Genomic DNA, 27,503 nt, shown 5'->3' with positions numbered 1-27,503 from the left:
GCGATGGGCATTCCAAGCAAAGCACTTTGCACTTTATGTTAATTTGTACTCTCTTCTTGAACGTTAGGGTGGCCTACCTGAAACCGATTTTTGTAAAATATGGTGTTGGAAATGTGGAGGATGCGATGAAGTTAGTTTATAATATGAATTCTCCGGATAAATGTTTTTGTATTGCCACTTTTATCTCCAAATCAATCCAGATGAGAAATAGCATGTTGTTTTAAATAATTTTTTTTTTTAACCTGCATTGTTTTTATCATGTACCTTTTTAAATTGTATTGAATTGTTCTATGCATTTTGCTTATGTGCTTTTATGGTCATTGTATTTTATTAACCGAATAAAGCTTCATGAATTGAATTGAATTGATGTTTGCTGGATTCGGTACCATAGGACAACATGGAACAGTTATGATACTAATCTCCTGCACTATTCTATTCTTTTTATTTAGTTTCTGTAAACCTGTGATCAGAAAGTTACATAAACTTCCAATCAATTCCATTAAAAATCCTTTACTCAGTTGATCTCCAAATATGGGTACAATTTCCGCAACTGATAATGTTCTTGAATACGTCATCTGGTTTTAATTTGAATAAGACATGTTCTGTATGTTTTATTAATCTAACATCTTTCTCTGTGAACTCCCTTACTTCTGTGTTTATTTCTTTTAAATCAAAAGGAAATTTTTTAACTGTCATTTCTGTAAACAATCCTACAGCTATCTCTTGTTGGGCCATTTTAAACCGTAGATCCTCATCAGGAATCTGATATTTAACATCATCTGGTGCACAGTAATCTGTGCTGTTTAATTTGCAAAACAAATGTTTTCCTGTCGGGCCTGAGTCACAAAAAACAGATTGTTAACCTTTCTCAAATGAACCTATTTTTTTCTGCAACCTTTCCTAAAACTTGGTTTGTAATTTCTCTGTTTAAAACTCCTACAACTAAGGGGCCAATTCAGATCCCGGTCGGAAGGGCACCGAATAGGGTTCGGCATTAGCGGATCCGATTCGGAGGCTGGATTTCCGTCCAAGTTGTACACGGGTCCGGACGTTGAAGTACGATGCGAACAAGCGCGAAATCTCCGACCGAATCGTTTCCGGGTTCGAACCGCTCCGTACGACTTGGTCACAAGCAAACCACGGCACGCAATGGAGACCTTTCATGACCGAGCCATTACGATGCTGGATTCGGACAGCCGGATCGAGTAGGAGCGTCCGGCTCGCAATAGCTCCCGGAGTCAGACTTTGGGGGTCCGCATCGGACCTCCTGTTACCCGCAGCCTTACGGCTTGGACACGGGGGGAGACCCATGGGTCTCTCCAACACAGGCACGTACGGTGCGGATGGCACCGGCGTGTACCCACTGTAGGGGTCGCACTTGTCTGACGTACCCATTCAGTCAATGGGAGGCCATGTACGCGTTGTACAACCGGCTCCAATTGACTTCTATGGGAGTCCGATCGAACAGAGTCCGACAGCATACTGCCGCATCGTACTCGCTCAGTCGGACTGCAGGAGCCCGGATCGGTCAGAAATCACCCCGGATCGGTCGGAGTGCTTTCCGAGCCAGATCGGAATCGGCCCCTAAGTCTGGACCTTCCACTGTTTCCCCAATGCACTTGGTAATGTCAGAAATGTTAGAGCTAAAACTCTCATTTTCAAATACAGCAACTTGTTGAAAGGGGTCTCAATTTTGTTTCTGGAAAGAATTCACATTTGCTTTGGACAACTTATTAAAATTAATTTTAGGATTTTCCATTTTTTGTGGCACCATCTGAGCTTGAAAAACTCTTGTTTGCAAAGGTTTGCATTTGCTGAGCTGCAAATTTTGCACCTGCATTTCTCTCTGTGTTTGCGCATTTCCATTTACTGCATCAGATTTAAATTTACATTTCTTCTTTCAATGCTCAAATCAGTTATAAAGATGGCAAAATGATAATTTTTTCAGCAGTGCAACATCCATATCTGAATTTGCACAAACCAAAACACCTTTACTTCTATCCTGTGAAACACCAAGCACCTTTTTATTTCTGCTTGTGAAACAACACCTTGTAACTCACTTTTTTTTTTGTTGAAATCTTTTTATTGAAACAAAACAGCTCCATCAAAAGACACTTCAGGTAGTAGTAAGAAAGCAGTGGTATTTACACAGTAAATGAGTAGAATGCACCAGCCATTAATGGGCAGAAATTCAGTCTGCCCCTAGGTCATGCCCCAACAGATTATAAGTGGGTCTGACAATCCGTCCCTCCCTCTCCTTCTATCCCCCCTTCCCTTGCCAAGGCTCTCCCCCCTACCTCCCTCCTCCCCCATCACCCCTACAAAGTGTTCATACTCTGCTCTTGTAACTCACTTTTAGTCTCTGCAAACAACTGATTTTGAAAATATTTCTGAGCAAACTTGCTCTGTACCATCATAGTTTTTCCTCAAACTCTTTCTGCTTCATTCCGTGTCCAGCACTATAGTACCCTTCATCCTTCAGAATCCCATCTATTAGCTTTCTTTGCAAACAAACCAAAATTTGCTGTATGTGCACACTGATCTGAGCAGAGAACATTAATCCAATAACCTACTGAGTCAAAAAAAATTGTATGTCACTGGCATCAGGACATTCTCTCCCACTGTGAATAGTTTAAAATATATACTGAGTTCATTGAACCTGTGTGTCTCTGCTTGATTAAAAAAGCATTTTAACTCAGGACACTCTGTGGAGACCTCCTAGAGATCTCTCTCCCCTTCCCCTCGCCACCGGGCCACTCTCAGTCGAGTACCGACGCTGAGAGCCGGTCTCGGGCAGCCGATCCCAAATTAGCGGCCATATTGGGTGTGGGCGAGCGCGGTGACGCGCTCCAGCTGCAGATAAAAGGCCACGGTCATGCCTCCGCGCAGTCGTGCCAGAGTCCTGCCCATCTGCGCCCGTCCGCGGCCGGACGGGGCAAGGGGCCATTACCCCTAGCCCTTCAAACAAAAACTCTACGAGTTATGATAACACTACATTATATTGGCTAAGACCTACTGTAATGGCGAAATGTCAACATACATTGGACCCTGCTAAGTCTCTTTTATTATGCCAACATTGTCATAGGCATTTTAAAAAGCACGACCACCGGGACAGAGACCATACGTCCACTACACTTTACAATCTAGCACTTCTAAATTGTAGATCCTTGCCAAAACACTGCACAGAAATCGGACTTTTGATAGAAGAATCTGAATTGGATGCCATATTCCTGACCGAAACCTGGCTCCGAAGAGGAAATGAACCAGACATCGTTTGCGCCCTTCCTCCAGGGTACAATATCTGTAGAATAGACCGCAGCACAGGAAGAGGTGGAGGGCTAGCTATTATTTTTAAGGACAAGTATAGCTGTCGCCTCCTGCCTTCAACCTTTATAGAAGGAGAAAACCTTCTTTTCTCTCTAGAGCTATCTTCTACAGACTGTCTATCGGGCACTCTGATATATCGCCCCCCAGAGGCGCTTAAGGATTTCATTCCAAAACTGATTGATTTAGCCTCTGAACAAGTGATAGCCATGGCCAATTACACCATCTTAGGAGACTTTAATATTCACCTAGATGATGTCTCTCTACCCACCACCAATAATCTCCTATCTGGCCTTCAGGCCTTAGGTCTTGACCTAAAATGTCCACTTCCTATTCATGGGAAAGGCCACTTACTGGATCCTGTATTCAGTAACCTGCAAAATCTTACTTCAGGAGATCCTATCCCTCTACCTTGGACCGACCATTTGAGGCTGATATTTGGAACAAATAAACAGAAGTGCGACTTCAAGAAAAGACTTTCCTAATTGTCGCACAGTCGACGGAATGATCTGTGATTTTCTCAAAGAGTTTCTTAACCTGCTTAAAGAATGATGCATACATTATTTGTCTTATAGTAAATGTACACTGCTGTTACATAGCTCTCTTTAACTTGTTGTAGTGCAGAGGCAACAGAGTTTGTTTCCGACCATTTTTTAGTTCCCTGTTCTGGGTCACTAAAAATATGCGAGAGGTACCTCCCCTCAATGTGATATACGACCGAAAGTGGGGTAAGCTAACCCTTGGATAAATGGCAAACCTCTTTAAAAGCCACTCAACCTGTAATAGGAACCAACATTGAAGAGGCAAATACCAATTTTAATATCTGGATCCAAAATACGTTGGACTCCATTCTCCCGAAAGTTATCACACAGAAATGTGACAGGAAAAACACTGCACCATGGTATAGTTCTCAACTAAGATTGTTAAAACAAACTTGCCGTAGACTTGAAAGAACCTGGAGAGCTTCTCCCTCGAAAGACACAAAAGATACATATAGACGAGCAATTAAGAGCTACAAAAAGGAGATAAAAGAAACACAGGCTAAATTTTATGAGGAAAAAATAACCACTGCCGCTAACTCTCCCAAAGAGATCTTTCGAATAGCGAAAACTCTGATTAATCCGCCACAAACACCCCCTGCCAAAGAAGGAGCCCTGGAACGCTGTAACAAACTTGCAGCGTTCTTTAAAGAAAAAATAGAGATGATATATAACACCTTTCCCTCCAATCAAAATGATACAGATAGTCAGCATCTTACTAATTCAACCGGAGTGCCCATCTTAGACCATCTGGACCCTCTGACGCCAGAGACACTTGATACAATCATTGGTAAAGTAGTCTCAGGTTCTCCGCCAGATGCTGCACCGCCCAAACAGCTAAAAGCAATAATTAATTCTGTCCAAACTATCATACTGGACATATTAAATCTCTCCTTATCGACCGGTATAGTCCCCCCATCATGGAAGTGTGCAATGGTGAAAGCATTAATCAAAAAGCCTAGTCTGGACCCCTCCATTCTATCCAATTATCGGCCAATTTCTCTCCTGCCATGGCTCAGTAAATTGGTGGAGAAACATGTAAACAACATTCTCACCAATCATCTCGAATCGAACAGTCTGTTGGATGACACCCAGACTGGGTTTCGACCTAACCATGGCACGGAGACCGCACTGTTGCTAGTAACAGAAGAGGCAAGGAAATTGGTAGACGAAGGAGGAAGGGCAGCAATCATCCTGTTGGACCTCAGTGCAGCGTTCGACACTGTCAAACATTCCATCTTGACCAACCGCCTCAGAATGAGCGGGGTGTCGGGCGCTGCACTGAATTGGATCGCCTCCTTCCTTAGTGATCGCCATTTCCAAGTCTTCGAGGGAGATATAGTTTCATCTATTCAGTTGCTGGAATGTGGGGTTCCACAGGGTTCGGCATTGAGCCCAAAACTATTTAATATTTACATGAAGCCGTTGGCAGCTGTGGTACATCCATTCAGCATTAAGATAGTCCGCTACGCAGACGATACCCAACTGGTGGTATCGCTGGGCCAAGATGCGGGTTCGTCTGATAGGTTGACACCCTGCCTTGAAGCAGTAGCCGGATGAATGAAGGACTCCTGCCTCCGTCTTAACGGACAAATAAACTGAAATCATGTTGTTGGGCAATGCCGCCCCTGCTTCCACCATGCCCTCATGGCCCACATGTTTGGGTCTAGCTCCACTACCCAAACCGCATATAAAGAGTTTGGGAGTGTGGCTTGATGACAAATTGAACTTTAATCACCAGGCCACAATACTATCATCAACAAGTTACAGCCTGTTAAGGATGATACGAAAAATTCTCCCTCTTCTCCCTTTTGTAGCACGAAGAATTATGATTCAGGCCTTAATTCTTTCCCGGCTGGATTATGGGAACTCACTATACCTGGGAGCTCCTCTGTCCACCATCAACAAATTACAGGTGGTACAAAACAGTGCAGCCAGACTACTCCTTCAAGTCCCTAGGAGACAATCGACCAAACGAGCTCTGCGTCAGCTACATTGGCTGCCAATGAATGCCAGAATTCAATTTAAAACGCTGTGCATAGCCTATAAAGCCATTTGGAAAACAGGCCCTAAAATTCTCCACCCATTAATGCCACTCTATTTACCATATAGACCGCTTCGATCCAGTAACCAATTTTTAGCCTCCACCATAAAGATAAAGAAAGCAAGATGGGGGGGCCGCTCCTTTTCACACTTAGCGGCTAAATTGTGGAACGCCCTTCCCCAGTCTTTGAGAGAGACTGTCTTCCGCAAACATCTGAAGACACATCTCTTCAACTAGTGTCCACACTGAATTGACACTCTTGGTTCTGAAGCGCTACGAGGCCTCCGGGTAGTCTGGCGCTATATAAATACTCTTTCAATTCAATTCAATTTCACTGTGTTGCGGAAATACTAGACACACACTTTCACAAAACCCATGAACCAAATATTTTAGCTCTTGTGTGGTTCTTTTTAATCTGTACCCAATTAACATATTTTGCTGGCCCTATGCCCTTCAGAAAAGTAATCACTGCTTCCTTTTTCTCCATGACAACAGAAAATGATGGTGAATTCATGCAAACATTTTTCCTTGTCTCCTCATCTAGCCCTTGCACAACAACTTTATATTCAAACCACGAATCAGTTTGCATGGCAGTGTCAAAGAACATTTTCAAGTTAATACACAACTCCTTTAAAATGTCAACAAATCTATCAACTTGTGGGTACCACAGCATAGGTTTGTCTCTCTATTTTGGGAATGTGTTCAGAAATGCTGTAAGTTCACTTTTGTTCGGTGGCACATGAACATGCACTTCTCCCACCATTTCTCTCAATGATTAAGCAAAAGCTTCTCCCTCATCCTGTTTATTATTTTCCTCAACAAAGTCTGGTGGTTTCTTTTTCTTATCAAGTTTCCTTGCTAGGTCTGGTGGTTTCTTTTTCTCTAATGTTTCTTTGCCCACTTGTCTCCTAATTTCTCAAACCCATTACATTTGAAAATATATTTCATCATTTCTGCAATGAGTATTGCATTTCTGAAGAACACATTTGCTTCATCATCCGTATGTATCCTGAGCCTTTTCTGAAATAGAAAACTTCCTGAAACATCAATTTCATATATTTTTTTTTTCACAACAAATGTTATTGATTGATCAGGTAAAAGCATATATACAGCTCTCCACAGTCAGGAGATCACTGCCAAGTAGCATGACATGTCTCAGTATTATTACAAACCTAATCAATAAAAGAACAGTTTCCCCCCCACCTCCCCCAGCCACCCATCAGCCCCTCTACCCACCCCTTATCCCTCCCTAACCCGGTGCACGTGATCGCAATAAGCCTTCATTACTTGGTTGTATTTTGCCAGGCATTATGCGCCTCCCTAGGCCTGAAGGTCCTCATCCACATGTAGCCCATCTTCCGGTTCTGCTGGAGGCTCCAGAGTCAAAACCCTATAGTCTGCCCACCTTTTCCATATTTTGTAATGTTTTCGGGGGCACCCTCTGGTCTCAAACACCGGGCGCTCCAGCCCCATGAAGTAGTCCAGTCCAGCCTTCCATGCACACAGTGGGGGAGCTCGCTCACCCTTCCATGCTCGTGCCAGGTCCCATTTGGCAACAACTAGCCCTAATAACAAAAGATGACGCTTGTAGATATTCCCTCCCACGCCCTCCAATACATGGAGAAGTCCCAAACGAGGGGTGCGGGGGAGATCCCATCCCAGTACCTCCGACAGACAGCTCCAAACACCATTCCAGAACCGATTCAGGCCAACACAAGACCATACCGTATGCAGCAGCGTGCCCCTCTCAGCTCCACAGCGCAGGCACTCCGGGGACACAATCAGGCCCGCCTTCCACAGCCGCTCCCGGGTGTAGTAAGCCCTGTGTAAATATTTGAATTGGATTAACCGGAGTCGCACCGCAATAGCAGTCCCCCGCGGGGACTCCAAGGCCTCCCTCCAATCATCCTCGTCTAGGGGTCCAACGTCCTTCTCCCAGGTATCCTTTAATGGAAGTAAGGAAGAGGAGCAGTGAGTGACTAGCGTTTGGTAGATTCGGGATACCTTCTTATCTCCGAGGTCTCCCATGAAAACTTTCGCTTCCACTGGGCTGAATTCCGGTAGCGACTCCAAGTCAGCTATGCTAGGCGCGAGCGCGTGACGAAACTGCAGGTACTTGAAGAATTGGGTCTTGGGCATATGGAACTCGGTCCTAAGCTCCTGGAATGACTTGCGAGTCACCCCGGTCAGAACATGTCCCAGCGAAGAAATCCCGATAGAATCCCATCCGCCAAACCCCGCTAGCGAGGCCAGTGCGGGGAGCCGCCCGTTCTTCCACAACGGGGTCTCTGCTGTTAATCTACCCCACCAGCCCATGCGACGCAGCACTTGTCGCCAAATCACAAAGACCACTTGAGTGGCACATGGCAACCTCCTCCGCAGCCTGGCCGAGTACAGGATCATGTGCAGCGTGTTGTCACCCATCAGCGAGCGCTCAAGGACATATGCCGGGTCTCCTCTACCCCCGTACCACCATTCGTTTAGTACTAGCAGATGGGAGGCCTGATAATAGGACAGTAGGTCCGACATGGCCAGACCACCACAATACGTGGACAGGAAGCATGTCCGCAGCGCCACCCTGGCGGCACCTCCAGCCCACAAGAAGCTGCCTAGAACAGAATTGACCTGCCGAAACCACTGAGGTGCGGTCTGGTGTGGGTAATTCTGCAGCTGGTATAAAAGTCGCAGAAGTGCGACCATTTTAAAGATCGCAGACCTACCAAATATGGTAAGAGTCATCCGGGACCATGTTTTGACGTCCGTCTGGACCCTCTCCCACACTGGTACCATGTAATTTCTGCAGACTCGGACAGGAACACTCCCAGGTACTTCAATCCCCCGGCCGCCGGCCGCCACCTGCAAAGCCGACGCCCAGGAGCCCGCACCTGCCCCGTCACCCAGCACCCATAGGGTGGACTTACGCGGGTTAAGACAAAGGCCCGACACCTCGCCAAATATGCGCATGATTTCCAAGACTCGGGGCCCGATCTATTTAAATCCGTAAGGAAGAAGAGGACATCGTCCGCATAAAGTGCGATCCTGTCGGTTAGTCCCCCACCCCACACGAAGCCCCTTAGCTGCGTGTCGATACGTACCCAAGAGGCCAGGGGCTCCATGGCCAGTGCAAAGAGATACGGGGATAGCGGGCATCCCTGTCGGGTCCCTCGACCGATTGGAAACCCCTCGGAGACCGCCCCGGAGACACGCACGGACGCCGTGATATCAGTATATAGCAGTTTGATGTATGAAATAAACACCGGGCCCAGATTAAGATAAGGCAGGAGCGCGAATAGATATGTCCAACTGACAGAATCAAAGGCTCTATCAATATCTGCTAACAATAGAGCTGCCCGCTCCCCAGTGGCCCCCATGGCGTCGACCGCCGCCTGCGCCCGTCTGATGTTGTGCCGCGTCGCCCTATGTGGCATGAAGCCAGCTTGGTCCGGGTGGACCAGATCAGCCACGTATGGGAGAAGGCGGTTCGCCAACGCCGTAGCCAGCAGTTTAGCCTCGATATTGAGCAGGGATATGGGGCGATATGAGTCATGTCTGTCTGGGGGTCTACCCGGCTTCTGGAAACCCAGAACCTCGGCGTGTCGCCAGTCAGCTGGCAGTCTACCCTGTTCCCGCGCCGCCTCCAGCGCGGTCCTGTAGTGGGACCCCAATTGGAGTTGGAATTTCTTATAGAATTCACACGGAAAGCCGCTCGGCCCGGGTGCCTTCCCTGTGTTGAGCTGCCCCAACGCGTCTCCCAGCTCCTCCGCCGTTAGAGGGAGGTCTAGCGCTGTTCTCGTCTCAGCGGAGACTGCCCTCGGGGGCAGGTCAGCAATGAATTTCTCGATCGCATCTGCCGGAAGACAATCCTGCGGTGCATATTGCTCCATATAATAACGGGCAAAACTCGCCGCTAGTTCGGCTGGGTCTGTTATAGCTACGCCATCCCCATCCGTGAGACCCGGTAGTGTAATTGGTTGCAGGGTATGTTGACATAGCCTATGGAGCATAGTACAGGACTTATCTCCCCACTGGTAGACTCTACTCCGCGCGGCCAGCCATGCCTGTCGAGCCTCATCAATTAGCACAGACGCATAGGACTGCTGTGCCTGCAGGAGCAACCGCACCGCCACATCATCTCCCCCTCTCTGGCACTGCTGTTCTAGAATTTCTACCTGCGCCGCAGCCGCAACAATGGCCTCTCGACGTCGGCGACGGGCCACCATGCTATGTCAATTCCCCTCAAAGTGGGCTTCATGGCTTCCCAGACCACCACCGCATCTATGTTCTCTACCAGATTTTCCTGCCAATAATGGGCAATCGCACCCCACATCTGCTGGACGTAGTCAGCCTGCTGAAGGTGCCACGAGGACATCCTCCACCGGAACGGTTGTCGTTTCTTATGCAATTCGACCCTGACGGCCACCGGGGAGTGGTCAGACAATCCTCTAGGCAAGATCCCCGCCTCCTGCACTCTATTCAGAAACGCACTGGGCACAAAAACATAATCCAGCCGCGAAAAGGAGCCATGCACAGCAGAAACATATGTATACTCTCGTACTTTAGCATGCATGTGTCGCCAAACATCCACCCAGCCCAATCCTTCCACCATCGTATTCAGCCGGGTAGGGGCAGCGGCTGTCAGCGTCCCCTGCAGTCTCCGGCGGTCCATACGCACATCCATTACATCATTCCAATCACCTCCCAGCACAGCCAGGGACTCCGGGATGTCCGCCCACACCGCAAACAGCCTCTCCGCCAGGGATCACTGTAATGGGGGAGGGGCATATATACTCCCAAACACCACTGATTCAGTACTCACCATTCCTTTGATAAAAACGTATCGGCCCTGCGGGTCAATCCACCGTCGCTCATGAATGTAGGCCAACCTGCGATGGACCAAAATGGCAACCCCTCTGGAACCCCTAGAAAACCCAGCATGAAAGACCTGTTGGTAGCCAAATCTCTGCAGGCTAAGCACTTTCGTTCGCATCATGTGCGTCTCTTGTAGCAGTAAAACATCAGCAGCCTCCCTCTTCCCCCCCATCGCAAGATCGCCCCCCTCTTGATTTTGTCAAGCATCCCCCTGACATTCCAACTCAGTACGCGCATGGACTCTCTGGGGAGCCCCGGAATTGGTGCATCAGCCATAGTCGAACGGGACAGAACATAGAGGCCCACGTGCACAGCACAGTCAGTAGCAAGGCATTAGAAATCACGGGCAGACCCCACCAACCACCCCTGGCCCCCCCACCCACACCCCCCCAAAACATTCCCCTCAACTCCCCGTCCCCTTTTCCCTGCCCCCCACCCCTATACCTCATAGAACTCTGAGGTATCTGTCGCGGCATGGGCAACCTCGGGCCCAAAACAGAGCGCCCAAGGCCAACCATGCCAATGGATCCCAACTACCCACGCCAACCAAAGAACCCCCCCCCCCCCCGAGGGCCAACCCCCACTCGCGGAGGATTCAGGCAGCCCCTACATTACTGCACCCCGAACCCCACCCCGCCACCACACACTATCATATGAATACAAAGCGAGCGGCGGCCATACATTCAGTATTCAATCGTCAGCCCGGTAAAGCACAGCTATAACCTGCAAAGCGGACAGTCGTCAGACGCTCAATGTCCAGCTGTCTGGGCGGCAGAGCGCCGCCGTCCGATCACCCCCAGCAGGGGCCAATGACGCCAGCAGATAATGTCACACCCCAAAGTCTTTTCAATGTTCTTTTCCGGAGTGATCGGAATCGGCAGGTGTCCCATCTCGCGGTCCCCTGCGAGAGGAGGAACGCTTCCGCGATCTAGATTTCCTGTGCCGCTTACTCCGGACCGCGGGGTCGCCCCGCACCTGTGACGAACCTCTTGACTGGCTAGGACTCAGGCCCGGCTGGGCATGCGGCCGGACCCTGACCGTCTCATCTGTCCACCTAAAGACCTCTTCCGGGGTGTCAAAGAAATGGGTCCGTGACTGAAAGACCACACGAAGGCGGGCCGGATAAAGCAAGGAATACTGTAGCTTCAGGCTGCGCAGTTTTGCCTTGGCAGCGATGAAGGAGTGGCGTTGTTGTTGTACCAATTTAGTATACTCTGGAAAAATCATGATCTTTTGGTTCTCGAATGTGAGTGAGTCCTTAGCCCTCGCTTCCCGTAGGATAGTGTCTCTGTCGTGGAAGTTCAGAATCCTAGCAATCACCGGCCGGGGTCGCTCCCCAGCGGGCGGCTCGGGGTTAGGGCTCTGTGGGTACGCTCTATCACAAAACACCGTGACAGGACATCCGGGGGGAGCCAGCTCTCAAGCCATTGAGTTAAGAATCGTTCCATGGTCCCTTTCTCGCAGCCCTCCGGAAAGCATACAAAGCGAAGGTTATTTCTGCGTGCCCGCCCTTCTGCATCCTCCACCCGGAGCGCAAGACCTTTTTGAATTTTTTCCATCGCAGCCACCTTCTGCTTTAATGTCCCCACATCGCATTCCACGCCCGAGATTCTTGATTCAGCCTCCGTGATGCGAGTTACTGCGTTACGAAGATCTTGTCGCAGCAAGGTTACATCAGCTCCTATTTTGGCGTCCAGCATGTCTCTGGATTGAGTGATTGCCGCCATAAGCGCTGCGTTATCTGGTCCTGCGCCCTGGCTACCTCCAGACGCCCCGGGTCCCCCACTTGGTCCGGTGAATTTATCAATGGGCCCCTGTTTGGTGGACCCACTTCCCCCTCCGCCCCTGGTCATGTCGGAATTGTATAGGGGGGCAGCTCCCCGCAGCCAGCCCGCCAGGCTCCTCCGGTCGAACCTACTGCGCCACCAGAATCAACCAGGGTCACTTCTCCCTATGAGTTCTACCGCCCCAAGGTGCACCGGTCCGCCACGTGGTCCTCCACCAATGCCCAGGGACACCGCAGGCCTCTGCGTAGCTCCGGTCGAGTGTCCAGGAGTAGTGCGTGGTTCCGATCCGGCTAGGCCTCCCCGCTCATGTGGCTCCGGTCGAGACCCATCCGCTGCCAGCCACACGCCTCAGGCCGTCGGGGGTACCCTACACCACCACTCAACGCTCCGGGGTGGTCCACCGGTACGCCAGCTGCGGGCCTCAGCTTCTCCGCCTCTCGTCCACTCACATGGGGCCCTGGAGACACTTACTGTGTTCACCTCGCCTCCGCCACCACAGCTTACGGGCACCACCTCCAGGGAGATCGCAAGGGGTCCACCGGCCAGGAGTCCAGGCAAGCATGACAGCTCCAGGTCTTAAAGACCGAGCAGGATCTCGCCCCGGGGGCCACAGCACCGTCTGTCCTGCCGCTTCTCCTCCCAGGCTTCCGTCACGCACCACCACAGGCAGCCGGGGACCTCCAAACTCGAGGCCCCGGCTTCTGAAGCCCAGCGCAGGCCGCAGTCTCACTTCAGCGCTCCCGCAGCGCCTACAGCCACGCCTTTGTTGTAGGGCACGGCCACGCTCCCACTCTCCACTCCGCTACCGGCCAAGACCCTAGGGCGCGGGCCCCACTGCCGCGACAGCCAGCCAACTCCGGGAGATCCCGGCCGGGGGTCACCAAAATCGAGGCCCCGGCTGCCCACGCCAGGACTAGGCCTCGGATCGCTGCCGCTGCTATCTCCGCCGCCGAGGGTCCGGGAGCCCAGATCTCAGCACCGGAGGGCACCCGATCGCCACCTCAACAGCAAGTGTGGGCTAGAATGCGGGTCCGGGGGCCAGGATAAATCGTCGGATTAGGTTCGGGCTGGTGGGAGCTCTAGCAGGCTGCGTCCACCATCTTCGCCCGCGAAGCCACGCCCCCAATTTCATATTTTTGAGCCAAAAAAGTAATTCTATCATGCGCACTTGTAGTTTCCTTACACAGGGAAATTAATTATTTTTCCTGACACTGGTTCCCATTTTCATGATTTAAACAGTCCCCAATATTTCTTCATGTTCAAATGTTTAATTTGAAACATTAAGCTGCCTCTCTTTTTCAGGGTATGGGTTAATTTGTTCCCCTATACTCTCTATCTTTTTAGTCACTGCTGCTTCCTTAAAGCGGGTTTGAAAAATCCCATCTCCAAATATATTCGTTTTATCCTGGACTGTTGGTGTTGTAAAGTCCATTTTCCCCCCATCTTTCAATGCTTGGACTGTCTGGGGTCGTTTCTGTTCAATAATCTGTGAATTCTGAGATTCTGAAATAACCTCTGACATAATTACTTCTTCTGCAACTCTTTGAACTTTTTGAGTAGGAACCATATTGATTAGGACAGTCACAATTTGTCTAGGCACTGTCTGCGCCTCTGCAGAGACAATTGAAGCAGTAACACCTGGAGATATCACTGTCAGTGCTGAATCAACAGGTAGTGGGTCAATCTGAAATGTCTGCACAGTTCTCTCAATCTGTACTTCTCTTGGTTCAACAGAAGCAGTACATTATTATCAGTATTTTTGTGGGACCACATAAGGCGGTACACACTGAGTTATTAATGCATCCAATATTTCATCCCCTACATCACTATTTATTTGAAGCTTTTTGTCATTATTAGTTCCCTTCTCCTGTATCTAATCTTTTTCCTTTTTATCCTATCTTGCTTTGTCTCTTGCTGTTTTTCCCCAAATGCTTAAAGCTTCAAACTGTGTAACTCTAGATGGTGTCTTTATTTCACATAACACTTCATTTAATTTGCAATTCAAAAGTAGCATCTTTTGGAAATCTCAAATGACCCTCTTTTTGTATTCATCTTGCACTATTGGTGAACCCACATACATGAATTTTGTCCCAAATTGGTAGGCGTAAAATGCACAGTTGTTCCTTCAGGAGCATCACCAATTAAAATTGAATGTTTCACTTTACCTCCCAACAGTTTCTTAAAACCTTTGAACAGTTTAATTTCTGCAATAGTTAAATGCAATTTTATTCTCTTCAATGCTATCAGTTACAATTTCATTCAGTTTAACTCCTGCTACTGACCCTGGCTTCACAAAATAATACTGCAATGTACTACAAAGGTTTTCTAAATAAATTCTTATTAGAAACAACACAAAACTCTGCCTTTGTCTGCTCCACTAACAAAGAGATATTTCAATTACTCCAAAAGATTCCTTTTACTTCCAGGAAAATAACAACCAGCGTCACTCTACTCCCAAACAAGTGAAAAGAGGTCTTGGTACTCCCCTGGGGATAAGGCCAAAGTTTCGGAAGAGGACTCTTAGAAAAGAGGTCTTGGTTCTCCTCTGTGGATAAGGCCAGAGTTTCAGAAGAGGACTTTCCACTATTTCATACACTCTCCTTATAACAGAATAAGTCCCTAAAATAACATCAACAGCCTTTTGCTGTTCAATATTACAACAACAGACAAAAAAATTCCAGTGTGATTTTTCTCCACACTATGACTACCATAAATAAACATCTCGGGATCTAAGGCAACTCCATACTCGTGCTTCCAGACTACATAAAACAAAGACGGTAACATTTCATATTAGTAACCAAAATCAAATCCTGTCCTATAAATTACCAATTTAATCAATAAAACAGTCTAATAAGCAAAATTTCATGATCTGTCAAAACCTTCCTATTTTTTTAAACACTACTAATAATACCTTGTAGTACATTAACAACAATTCACAACCCTATTGATACTCTCACCACTTCAGCAATCGCCTTCTCGCATTACCTCCCAGTACCACTTTGCCAGTCTTCAAGTTCTGGCCATTGGAATCAGTAATCAGGACTTTTTGAAAATCTGGACATTTATCTAACTTGGGTAATTATCTTGTAGCGCTATTTAGGTATTAACCTAAACTCTGCTCCTTTTGGTGATGGTGTTAACTGTAACTCTGCTACCAAACTGATGGAGCGGAAATTTCACTGTAATTTCTCAATGCAAAACATCATTACCTCTTGTCTTCTGCTTAAGGGGATGGACCTTTGCCACCGTGTTATCACCATAAGACTTTGCATAAACATGAAGAAATCAAATGCAAATAAATATTTAAGGCAATAATGAGAGTTGTTAGTAGTTTTAAAAGGTTTTATTTTCTAATCAAATTTAAATTTCTCTGACTCTTTATTTGTTAGTCAAATATCAATTTGAAAAATAGGACAAAATAGAATGAATACAGAACATATTATAGATTGCATAGAAAGCACTCCATAAAGGAAGAAATCCCTATTTCTAATGGATAATGAGGCATACATGTCAGTCAGAACTCTTAAAGAGTTTTAAGAAATACAATGCAAGAGTGAGTTTTGCAAAGCTAAATCAATAATTAATAATTAGCAAAAATCTACCATAAAGAGAAATAAATGCATAGGACAAATACGTCTTTTCAAATCCAGTTAGTCAAAGCATAACATGTAGGGTGTTAGCATCTAAATCTGCCCTCGTTCTCTCAGCTGATTCTATCTCTTCGCGCTGTTCATCTCTGTCTGCCTCTCTGTGTCTCCCACTGAAGTTTGTCCAATCTGAGTTTCAGAACGAGTTTCAGAACACATAGACACCCCATCGGCTGACTAGACACGTCATCAAACAGGCCACTTCTTGTAACACATTGAAGACCTATTTTTAGGTTCTTTGATGCCTCTACCAGGCAGCTGGTTATACAGGCATCCATACTATCTCGGCTCGATTACGCCAGTTCGCTCCTGTTGGGGGCCAACCAGGCCGAAATCGCCAGGATGCAACGTGGTCAGAACGCCGCAGCCAGAGCATTGGTAGGCTTACCAAGGTTCTGCTCTGCGGAAAATACCATCCGTTCTCTGCACTGGCTGCCTATGGCACAGAGGATCCATTTTAAGACCTTGTGCCTAGCTTTTAAGATTCTTAAGCTGGCCTTTCCTCAGATCCTCGACAACCTTCTGGTGCCTTATGTGCCTATGCGCTCTCTAAGATCCTCTGGCCAAAATTTGGTCATGGTCCCTCGGTTTAGGCTGTGCAGGGCGGGAGGCCGATCTTTTCGAGTTCTGGCTGCTAAATTGTGGAACTCTCTCCCGTCCCACATTCGCGAACTTGATGAGCTCTTGAAGTTTAGGAGGGCGATAAAAACGTACTTGTTCCCTCATCCATCTTAGTTCTTTGTTCTGTGTGAGGCTGTCTTTGCTCTGCTCTGCTGTGTTGTGTATGTGTACTCTGTCTCAAGCGCCGGGACGCCCCTTGGCTGGGGCAGCTGTGCGCTATAGAAGTGTTATTAACATAACATAACATAACAAGTCTTGTGCTAAATGACTTCATCTCCTAACATCCTGAAAAAAATTACATGTTCTCCAACAAAAAAGTATTAATTATGCGGAAACAGAGAATACATATTATAATAATCAAGAAGAAAAATGTGTGCTTTGCAGTTTTTCATTCTACATTATGAAGTGAATAAAACAATGTCTAAACAACTGCCTACTGATAAAAAGTAAGACCCAGACAGAAACTGAGAGGAAAAAACAACAATACATTCTTATCTCAAGGCCAGACAATGAGCCTTCCAAAGCAAACTAAATCACGAGCTGTGTATTTCAGCTTTTCTACACTGTAAAATGCGTGTTAATTCAGCACAAATATATTCTACTTTGAAAGTTCAAAACACATTTTCCAAATTAAACGTATATTCTATAGTGAGGTTAAATCTAAACTAAACACAATTAAACAACCATGAATTAATTAATTGAGCATGGCTTTACGTGATTCATAAGACTGAAAGCATCTGAGCAGGCCTCATTCATTGTTTCACTTTTCATGTACCAAAAGAGCCACTTTTAAAATGCAGTTTGTGTCTGAAACTCCAAGCAGTTTTTGTCATTTTGTAATGCCTAAATCTATAGATGACATCTGAGCTCCATCAGGTGGTAACATTAGCTTCACGAACGCTCAAGAGGGCAGAAGCTACTTACTCCGTCATTGAAAAAGAGGCTCTAGCTTGTTGGTGGGGTATCAATTATTTTAAGACATCTATATATGGGGAATGAATTTCGAGTTGAGGACCGATCACAGACCCTTAATTGACATTTTCACTACAAAGGGTGCTGGGAAGGCTATGCCCAGGATAGCTAAATGGTTGTACCAATTGCAAGAGTACGATTTCCAGTAAAAATATGTGCCTGTCTCAAAAACATCAATGCTGATTGCTTATCTTGTTTGGCCTTACCAGGACATGTGGAAGAAGATGTTAGGGATGAGGAAGAGGAATGGCTGGTGGCTACAGTGGATGCGTCATGCAAGGGTGCTGTGAGCGAGGAAGAGTGGAAACAGACAGTTTTGCAGGATGCACCGTTGCAACAATTAATCGCGTGTTTATCTGATAGAACTGGACAAAGCTCGCTCATTAAAAAGGAACTGTCTGAGTACAAAATGGTATGGACGGAATTATGAGTTGAGAGTAGTGTGGTCCGGAGAGTAGACAAGTTAGTCGTGCCTGTTGTTCTACGCACCAGATTGGAATTACTGCATGAAGGACACAATGGTATGTCTGACATGAAGAGGAGAGCCAGGTGTGAGTTCTGGTGGCCTGGCATGGATAATGACATAGATAGATGTGTGCGCAATTGTGTAGCATGTATGTTTTTTTAACATATTTTATTTCCTTTAGTTCGCTGTCCATTCCTTTGTTCACAAAATGGGGCATTACAGATCATCTATTCATATTGTACTGCATTGTCTTTATACATTCTGCATCCTTGTGTACACATCTGCTCATGCAAGTATAATCTGATTCAGTCATTCAAGTTTATATTCCCCCAACGCCTCCAAACTACCCCCAGTCTCCCCCATACTACAGTCACGTTAGAGATCGCATGACAGCTATTTGTCGTTCCTCCTGCTACTTTTTGATTAATCTTGTAGCTATCAGGTTTTCAACCCTTTATTCTGCCTCACTCTGCCTTCCGTGAAATGTTTATGGGTTTGTCTCCCCGGGTTCCTGTTCTAGGTTGCCTTCTGGGCCCTGTCTCGACGGGCTCCCCAGTCTAGAGACCGCCGTTGGGTTGGAAGCGCCAGAGTCTTGGTCATTGCGTTTCATCTCCTCACCCAGCGCTTCCCACGCCCGAGCACGGTCGACTTAGCCTAGGCCCAGCCTTACATTCCTAAGTAAGACTCTACTCTTGCAGACCGCCCACTTCTCCAGCTCCCGCTTCCATCTGGCAATACTGGAAGTGTAGCATGTATGTGTAGTGATAAATCTCAAGAAACCTCCATTTCACCTACTGGTTTGCCTGACAAGCCTTGGCAAAAGTTTGCTATGAATATTTGTGGGCCATTCAGTGCCAGAGGTATTGAAAACAGGTATGCTATTTTAATAAATGGACCGAAGTAGCGTTTGTGAGGGAGACTAAATCCTCCAACGTAATAGACTTTTGTGAGGAGGTTTTTCGTCGAGAGGGTTACCGGGAGAGAATCACGACTGACGACGGTCTACAGTTTCTTGCTGACGATTTTGGTAAATACTTGAAGGAGACAGGTGTGAAGCATTGTACCACTACTGTTTAAAATACTAGGGAAAACGGCATGGCATGGTTGAAAGATTTAACCGTGTGTTGAAGGAATGTGTGCAGCTAGCTGATGCGGACTGGGTGCAGTTAGCTGATGCGGACTGGGTGGATTGCAAAAGAGTGGTGAAGGAGATGATTTGGAGTTACCGTAAAACACCCCATACTCCCACTCAGTAAACTCCATTCATCCTTCTTAAGGGACGTCTGGTTGCAACAAAGTGACACCGGCATGGATGTGTAGATTGAGTTCCAAACGTGTGAGTAGGGATGAATTGGCACGCAGAGTACATCATTATCCAGAAAGGTACACTCACAGACACAATGACGGGATAAAGAGTTGTGCACTCGAGTTAAGGGTAGGTGATTCGGTAAGGTTGTTTTTGTGGGAAATCAGAGTGGGTTTGTCTAAATGGTCCACGCCCTAGGAGGTAATGTAGGTTGTTAGTAACATGGCTGGTTAAATGATGGCAAGAGGTGGAATATGCGGAAGATAACTAAGTACAATAATTTGGAACGCGATGTCTGGTTAAAAGGGAAAGACGATTTGGGTACTTTTGTTCCCAGTGAACTTGGGGCGGAAGGCCGGATTGTATCAAGTTAAAACCGAGCTGGCACAAGGACTATTTATGTACTTAGACTTCGTATTCTGTTCCTGCTATGTCCTTGACATATTCTGGATTCTTGTTTTTTTTGTGTGTGTTATTATTTGTATTAAAGGGGGGAGATATATTTTCTATCCATGTATCTATCTTGTGTTCTAGCAACATCCACTGCTGGTTGCCACCTCCACTGGATTCTGGAACATGGAATCCAGGGGACAGAGAGTAGGTAGTTGCTGATGAAGAAGAACCTTTGGGGTTGTTTGTAGTAGCTTCACTGCATCTTTCACAGCCTCTGATTTGTTCCTGTAGAATGTTAATATTTTTATGATACATTAGAATGTTCCCTGACTCCCTGATGTGAGTTGAGACCCGAGGCTGAGCGGGTAGGAACCTGCTCCTGGTGGGGTTCATTGGGTTTCACTGAGTTCATTACTTTCATTTTCTAATGTACTACCTGGAATAAACCTGATTACCTACCACTCGGACTGAACACTTCATTCATTATCTAGTGTACTACCTGGAATAAACCTGATTACCTACCACTCGGACTGAACACTTCATTCATTATCTAGCACTACAATTTGGCGACGATCTGGGCGTACTTCAGCCTACTACTATAAGGACTGTCAAGACCAGGAAACTACAAGGTAAAGAATTTCGTTTTCATTCAATTATTTTTCACAAGCATACTGGCACCCCAACTTCAGAACCCCACCAGTGACCATTCAACCAGTCGCCTTGATCCTTAAGTGCCAGTCCCTGCTGAAACTTACTTCATGTCATCTAACTTCTCATACACTTCCTGGAGGATTCCCCTACCTTCCTGATTTCCTGATATATTTTATGGAGGATTACCCCTGCTTTTCCGCTTTCTTAGCCATGTTCAAGAAGCCGTGATTAAACTTGAACATTAATAATTTTTCTTCAGTAAAGAGATTCCATTACACATGATTCGCCCGCTGCGAAGGGGCTAAGAGGCCTCTGTGTACTTTAAACTATCCACATAATTCCACTGCATATAACATAAAACCACTCCACAACACATACGTAAAGCAGATTTACATTTACAAAGCCAATAGCTTTAACTTTCGTTTTTGCATACAAAAAAAGATAAGTAAGCAATATCATTTGCAATGCCAAAAGCTCCAACTTTCACAAATGCAAGACCGATTGGTTTGCAAATGCGTGGTATTTTTCATTGTAAAATGTACCAGTGTCTCGTAGCGGCTTGATGGTGCCTCCAGAGCATCTATTTACATGGATATACTTGCAGCCAATCACAAGCTGTATTGCAAACTTGAGCCAGCTGGAAATGTAGGTATAGGTGCAGCAGTAATGAGAACCAATCAGAGCCCGCGCTGCCCTTGGACACATTTGAAGGCAAAAAAAAACCAGGAAACTCTGAAGCCAAGCCATTGCCTCGTAACCTTGTCCTCTTTCTATTGCTGATGATGGTTGGGTGACTGACGCAGGGACTGAAACTTCTAATATTGGGATTTCTAGCTCGCGAACACCCGTGTACACAGTCGCCATGTTAGGATGGTATCTACCGGAAGTGTCTGGGCGGCGAGTGAAAGGTAAATACACAGAGTAAGATTGAGTTAGTGAACTCTGGACACTGGGGGTTAGTTACCGACTGACCTCAAGCTGCCTACGAGTGACAAAGCTTGTGGAAACCATGTGCGGCTTGAGGTCCGGGTTTGGCGCCCTTGAATGCTGCAGGGATTATCCAGGGACTGCTATGAAGTGATAGCAAATGACGTCAAAGTGGCTGCAGCCTGGCGAGTACTGTCGTGGTGCTGCATGCTATGGTTTTCTGGTGTGTTGTCCCATATCTATCGCATGCTTGGCCCAAACATAGCACATTGATCATGTTTAACCTCGCAAACTTTAAATGGTAATTTGTATATACCGTGTGCCTGTTGCTGTGCTTGTTAAAAACCATAGCGTCTAAAGTGTTGTATAGAAGGGCACGATCTGCGAAAAAAGCGATTAAAGATTCTAGTTATTTTTGGGAAATGAAGCGAAGCACTGCCACAGGCAGTATGATTGCACGGCGGGATTCAATCATGTACAGTAAATTTTACAACTTTGTGAGGAAACGGCGTTCCTGACCCTGTGGGCAAAAGAGCAAACCTTTGCTTGGGTACAGCATCTCTTGTCTACAAGAACCACGCTAGGACTGCTTTGGACCAGGACGCGAGACTGCCAATCGTGTTGCAGTAACCGTGTGTTGCACATCCCTGTGGTTGAAACGATTTCCAGAATGCACTCCTGCAGGCAGAGTGAACATCACGCGGCACTCGCGGAAATGTAAACAGGCTTAAACTTCAATTCAATTAGTATTTATTTGTACTTAAAATCATTACAATCAGCAAAGTACACATACATAATAAAATTAAATTAAAAATATGCCGCTACAGTGTACATTATATCCAGCAAAATCTACAACTAAGTCCTAACATGAATTATTTGGCTGCACATGATCAGCAAGCAAAAATAAAGTGCATTGTGCCAGCAGCTATAGTTTACAGTATACAGTACATTACTCTAAGGAAACTTTAAGGCAATGAGAACTGCAAAGATAAACAAGCATTTGCAATGCAATAGGTTTCGCAGTTGGGAGAGTTTGAGCGATTGGCATTACAAATGGCAATGCCTTTTATTTACGTTTTGGTTTTTAAAACCTAAATAAAAGGCATTGTTGTTTACAATGCCAATAGCTTAAACTCTCGCAAATGCGAGACCAATTGCATTGCAAATGCTTGTTAAACTAAATCACCCATGCAACAAACACAGGCCCCCTATCACTGTGAATGTTCTCATAAATGGCACATCTATTAGCCCCCTGTAGAGGCGACTCTGGACTATCTGGCGAAGTGTGCGTCTCAGCGCTCCCATTAACGCCATTCTACTAATATGGACAGAATAATGTACTCCAGTGGGCGCAGAAAAATGCAAATTTTGTTGGCGCAATCATGCAACTGGTGTTCATGTAAAACGCTCTAATTCCTTCGGGTCGAGTTTGTGCTACATAAAACTGCAACAAAAAAAAGCATTGGCATAGCCAATAGGTCTCGCTTTTGGTACCTTATAAGTATTTAGTTATGCTGCACAATGTCCTTGGTGCCGCAACATCAACTGTTACATGGCTAAAATACTTATAAGGTCCCAATGGCGAGACCTATTGGCTATGCCAATGCTTGTTATTAAGTGGCACCATCTTGCTAAGACAGCGACAAAGCCAGTCAGCATGGTATGAGAAGCAATTACCATAAACCAAGGATACAGGAAAGGTCAGCCCGAAGTTGTCCTCCCATTGGGATGGCATCACTTTACGAGTCTAGTGTCCTTACCCTACGGAGGGAGGGCCCACTTACATTAGGGATTCCCAATCTATTTCTATGCTCCGCACCCCTAGGAAATGTTTGATTAATGTTCACACCCCTAAAAAAGTCTCACTTTCCTATTATGCTTACAGTACATACTTTGCCTCTTTGTGACACCCCCAAAATGTCATCTCGCCCCCCCCCCCCGGGGGTGTGGGCACCCCAGGCTGGGAACCCTTGCCTTACATAAAGGACAGACTGGCAGCCACCCTGACCTGCATCGAAAGGTGTCATTGTAACCAATATCAGGGCTTGTCAGTGTGATACACAGATACTGCAAGTGAGTACAAAGTTCACTTATAGTGCCGCATAATTCTGTAAAACACCAGTGCCGCTGGAGCCTCCCACTCTCACCTGTATGGAAATGTGTCGTTGTAACCGATCTCAGGGCTTGTCGCTGTGACACACAGATACTACAAGTGAGTAAAAAGTTCACTTATAGTGCCGCATAGTTCTGTAAAACATCAGTGCTGCTAGAGCCTCCCACTCTGACCTGTATGGAAAGGTGTTGTTGTAACCGAACTCAGGGCTTGTCGCTGTGGCACACTGATACTGCAGGCAAGTACAAAGGTCTACAATGTGCAGTGAGCAACGCCCCAGAACACAAAAGGACAGTGTGCACTTCTACCCAGACTGCTTGTTGCTAAGATATTAAACTTTCCCTAGCTCTCCTCAAAGGCAGCTATGGTTACCCTAGCAAACTCCATTACTGGGGTAATTAACGCCTCGTCTTCAATTGTCTGTACGGAGTAGACACAGAGTGCATTGCTACATATTTTTAATGTTGCAATTGACTCGAAATATGTCATAAATGTATTCACACCTCGATATACATAAATATACAACCAAACTATCTCAAGCAAATTATCCCAACAACAGGTAAGGAATTCCAGGTAACTCTTCGCCCAACGCTTGAGCGCCTGTAAAACAGCACATGGCAAAAAGGCGACCTCAAATCTCTGTTTTTCAAAGAGTCTTTCTAAGGTCAGGCTCAGCTCGCCCGAGATCCACACGGTGCTAGAAAGGGGACAAAGTCTGTGAACCAAGTGCTCGCCAGGCCGACATCCGCACTGCGTTGAGAAGTGGCACATGAGTGTTTGCACTGCACACCCAGAGTTACAGCTTTCAGTGGATTCCGTACCAGGCATTTCAGCCTGAATACATTAAAGCAGCGCCTGGCACATGTTCTGCTCTCACTGGAGCTCTTCAGTGAAGGGTACCTTTGTCCAGACATCAGGGGGCGCTCAGTACAGGTTCGGACAATCACAAGCCTGCGCAAAACTTTGGTTAGAAACCCCTGGGAGGCTTCTCGTCTTAGGTGCGTCTTATAGCTTGCGTATAAATATGTAACGTTTTAAAATCAGCCCAGTCGCCTGTCTGATACTGACAGCCAGCACAGGGAGGGTCGGGTATATCCGTTCTGGGCAGTGCCAATCAGGTTACTCTTCCCTGCAGTACATTTCATCTGTATTTTTGTGCCTTTTGCTGTTTTTTAGTTAACCACCATTTTCACTGTGTAACTTACAATCGTTCTGCCAGTTGCCGCCAAAGCTGTTTTTGAAATAACTGGGAAGAGTTTTTACTTAACTTATGTATCTGAAAAACGTGTACTAATAAAGTAGTGATGAGGGGAACAAACAGCGGCTTGGGGAGCCTGGCATAGATAACAGTGGAAAGCTAAAACATGGCTGAGTTGGTGAGAGAAAAGAGAGATATGGGGTGAGATAGGACAAGGTTCGGCCGCGAAACCGAAACCACGGTTGTAGCGCAGGAGACGCCGTCGCCGTGCTCGTTGGCTGTCCCTGCGCTAGCTGTGAGGAGAAGACACTCCGGAAGACACGCCGAGCCGAGGTAGGGGATGTGTGTGTTAGCGCCGGAGGGCCAGGGGGTTCTGTATGCATGTGTGCGTGCATGCGGGCTGCGGGGGGTAGGGGGGATTCTCTATGTGTGTGTGTGTGCGTGTGTGTATGCGCGGCGGCGGTGGGGGGGCGGTTTCTCTATGTGTGCGTGTGTGTATGCGCGGGGGCGGGGGGGTTGGGCGGGGATCTCTGTGTGTGTGTGACTGTGTGTATGCGCGGCGGGGGGGTCTGTATGTGTGTGTGTGTGAGTGCGTGTGTGTGTGTGTGTGTGTGTGTGCCTGCTTCCAAGGAGCCATGGGAGACAGGAAGCGCGCGCGACCTGATCCCAGTTCGGAAGGTTGCGCGTGCACATCACTTGTCTCCTGTCTCCCTTGACTCCTTGAAAGCAGAAACGATCATAATAGGTTTTGCTGCGACGATCGCTTCGCGATCGATTCGCAGGGCGAAACCTAAAAACGCTCAATACAATAATAGTTAAAACAACTTTAGCAATAGAGTGCAATTGTGCTAATAAACTTTTAGCAGCAAAAACTACCTTGTGTTAGCAGCTAAAAATGTAAATATACCAAAAAACTTTAGCACAGTGAAAGATACATAAAAAAAGCCAACCATAGTAAAATTGCATTAGGAACGACATTTAACAATAAAGTACATTTGTACTGAAAGGCTTTAGCAGCAAAAATAAAATAGAATTAAATGCTCAGTGCTGGCAGCTTTAATTTACGATATACCATACGTCCATCTAAAAAGTACTTTATAATAATATAAGCAGGGACGAAAAAGAAAAAGTCGTAGTAAAATACAATTATTCAAACCTCAGAGATGGTATACGTTTCCGCTAAGCAGACTTTACCTTTTTTAATTTAAAGGATGCCAGCACTACCCCAAAAAAACATTTAATAACAATATAACAAACAGCAACAGTACACTTGGGCCACCAAATCTTAACGACTATGGTTTAAAGACCGTACATAACCCAAGAAATACATTGCAGCATTATAAATAATTTTCATATCGTAAATATCTTCACTTCAATTGCCAATATTACAACATTTCTTTTCAACTATAAAAATAAACTTAACAAGTCGGGAAATAAGACGGGTGGTGGCTCCATTTAGACATAAAATGATGGCGTTTCTACAGGATCTTACCCCCAATTCATTAAAAATAGACTTTAATATAGTTTTCTGCTCTTCTAACAATTTGGGGCATAAAGTTACTATATGCACTAAGGTTTCCTTACAAGAACCACATAACCTACACAATTTAGAAGGCCACTTGTTGTCCCATTTTGGTATTCCATCTTTAGTCGGATATCTCCCGAACCGTAGTAGCATAAATTTATTCTTAATTATATGTTTCAAATGAAACAAAAATATGGTTGGGGAGCCAATTTACCAAAGGAATTTACAATTGACCATAAGTGTTTTTTTCCTAAGTTCATCTTTATCTATTATAGTTGACATTAAGTTAACTGATTGGTTAATTGATTTTTTTATAAACCATTTTACTCCTGATTTAGTCTTCTAGGTTAGGACAATCAAAATTACCTAGACACTCATTTAAGTATATTTGCCAGCTGCTCACTTATTCACTTCTCATCATCTCATGCCAACATTGACTTGCAAGGGAACCCTCTTCAGCACGAGACAATGACAATAAGGTTTTTAAAAATGTAGATTGTCGGGCCAATATTTGTCTTTTTAGACCAAATTCTAGTCTTATATTGGCATGGCTAATATATCTAGAAATCCTAAACACTGATTTATATGTCCTTATTTCAATATCCTCGAGGGTTTTTGCGTCTTTGCCGCGGAACATAATGGAGCCATAATCCAAGAATGGAATCAACTTTGCTTTCATAACCTTCAACAGGTGAACGTAATTTGGGCATGATAGATTATCTCTCAATTTTCTAAAAGCAAATGATAGTGATGTTCCCTTAGCTTCAAGATTATTAAAATGCTGCCTAAATGACAACCTATCGTCAAATGTGATTCCTAAATATTTGTGCGATTTTACACATTCAATGACCAAACCATTGATATTCCATTCATTCATTCCTAACTTTGTTTCTTCTACTGTCATTATTTTGGTCTTAAACTTAATTTGTAGACATGAGGAAACGAGGACGGCATCAATTATTTTGTTACTGTTTTTGAAAGGAAGGAGCTTGTTGTTTTGGGGATGTAGCCAGGTGCCACCTGCACTGACTGAAGTGCACGATGCCCGGGATCTACATGTAGGAGTTAGAACATGACTGGCAATGGCACGCTGGGAGAAGGAAGCACACGATTTTCCTGTG

General features: G+C 45.9%; 1 protein-coding gene across 7 annotated transcripts in view; it reads left to right on the top strand.

The window, feature by feature from the left end:
- FDX2 (ferredoxin 2) overlaps positions 1-27,503 on the top strand; it is a 225,792-nt gene that overhangs the window by 16,039 nt on the left and 182,250 nt on the right. For 2 of the 7 annotated variants that reach the window (XM_078674754.1, XM_078674749.1), the window contains exon 1: positions 21,392-21,527. The exons of the other annotated variants lie outside the window; for them this stretch is intronic. The gene's annotated coding sequence lies outside the window, so the exon portion shown is untranslated. Of the gene's footprint in view, positions 1-21,391; positions 21,528-27,503 lie in introns of those variants that run through there. 7 annotated transcript variants of the gene reach the window in all.

Source organism: Lissotriton helveticus, chromosome 2_1 (genome assembly GCF_964261635.1).
Source record: "Lissotriton helveticus chromosome 2_1, aLisHel1.1, whole genome shotgun sequence".
Lineage (NCBI taxonomy): Eukaryota > Metazoa > Chordata > Amphibia > Caudata > Salamandridae > Lissotriton > Lissotriton helveticus.
The sequence above is the reverse complement of the archived record's forward strand: the minus strand, read 5'-3'. Positions and strand labels throughout refer to the sequence as shown.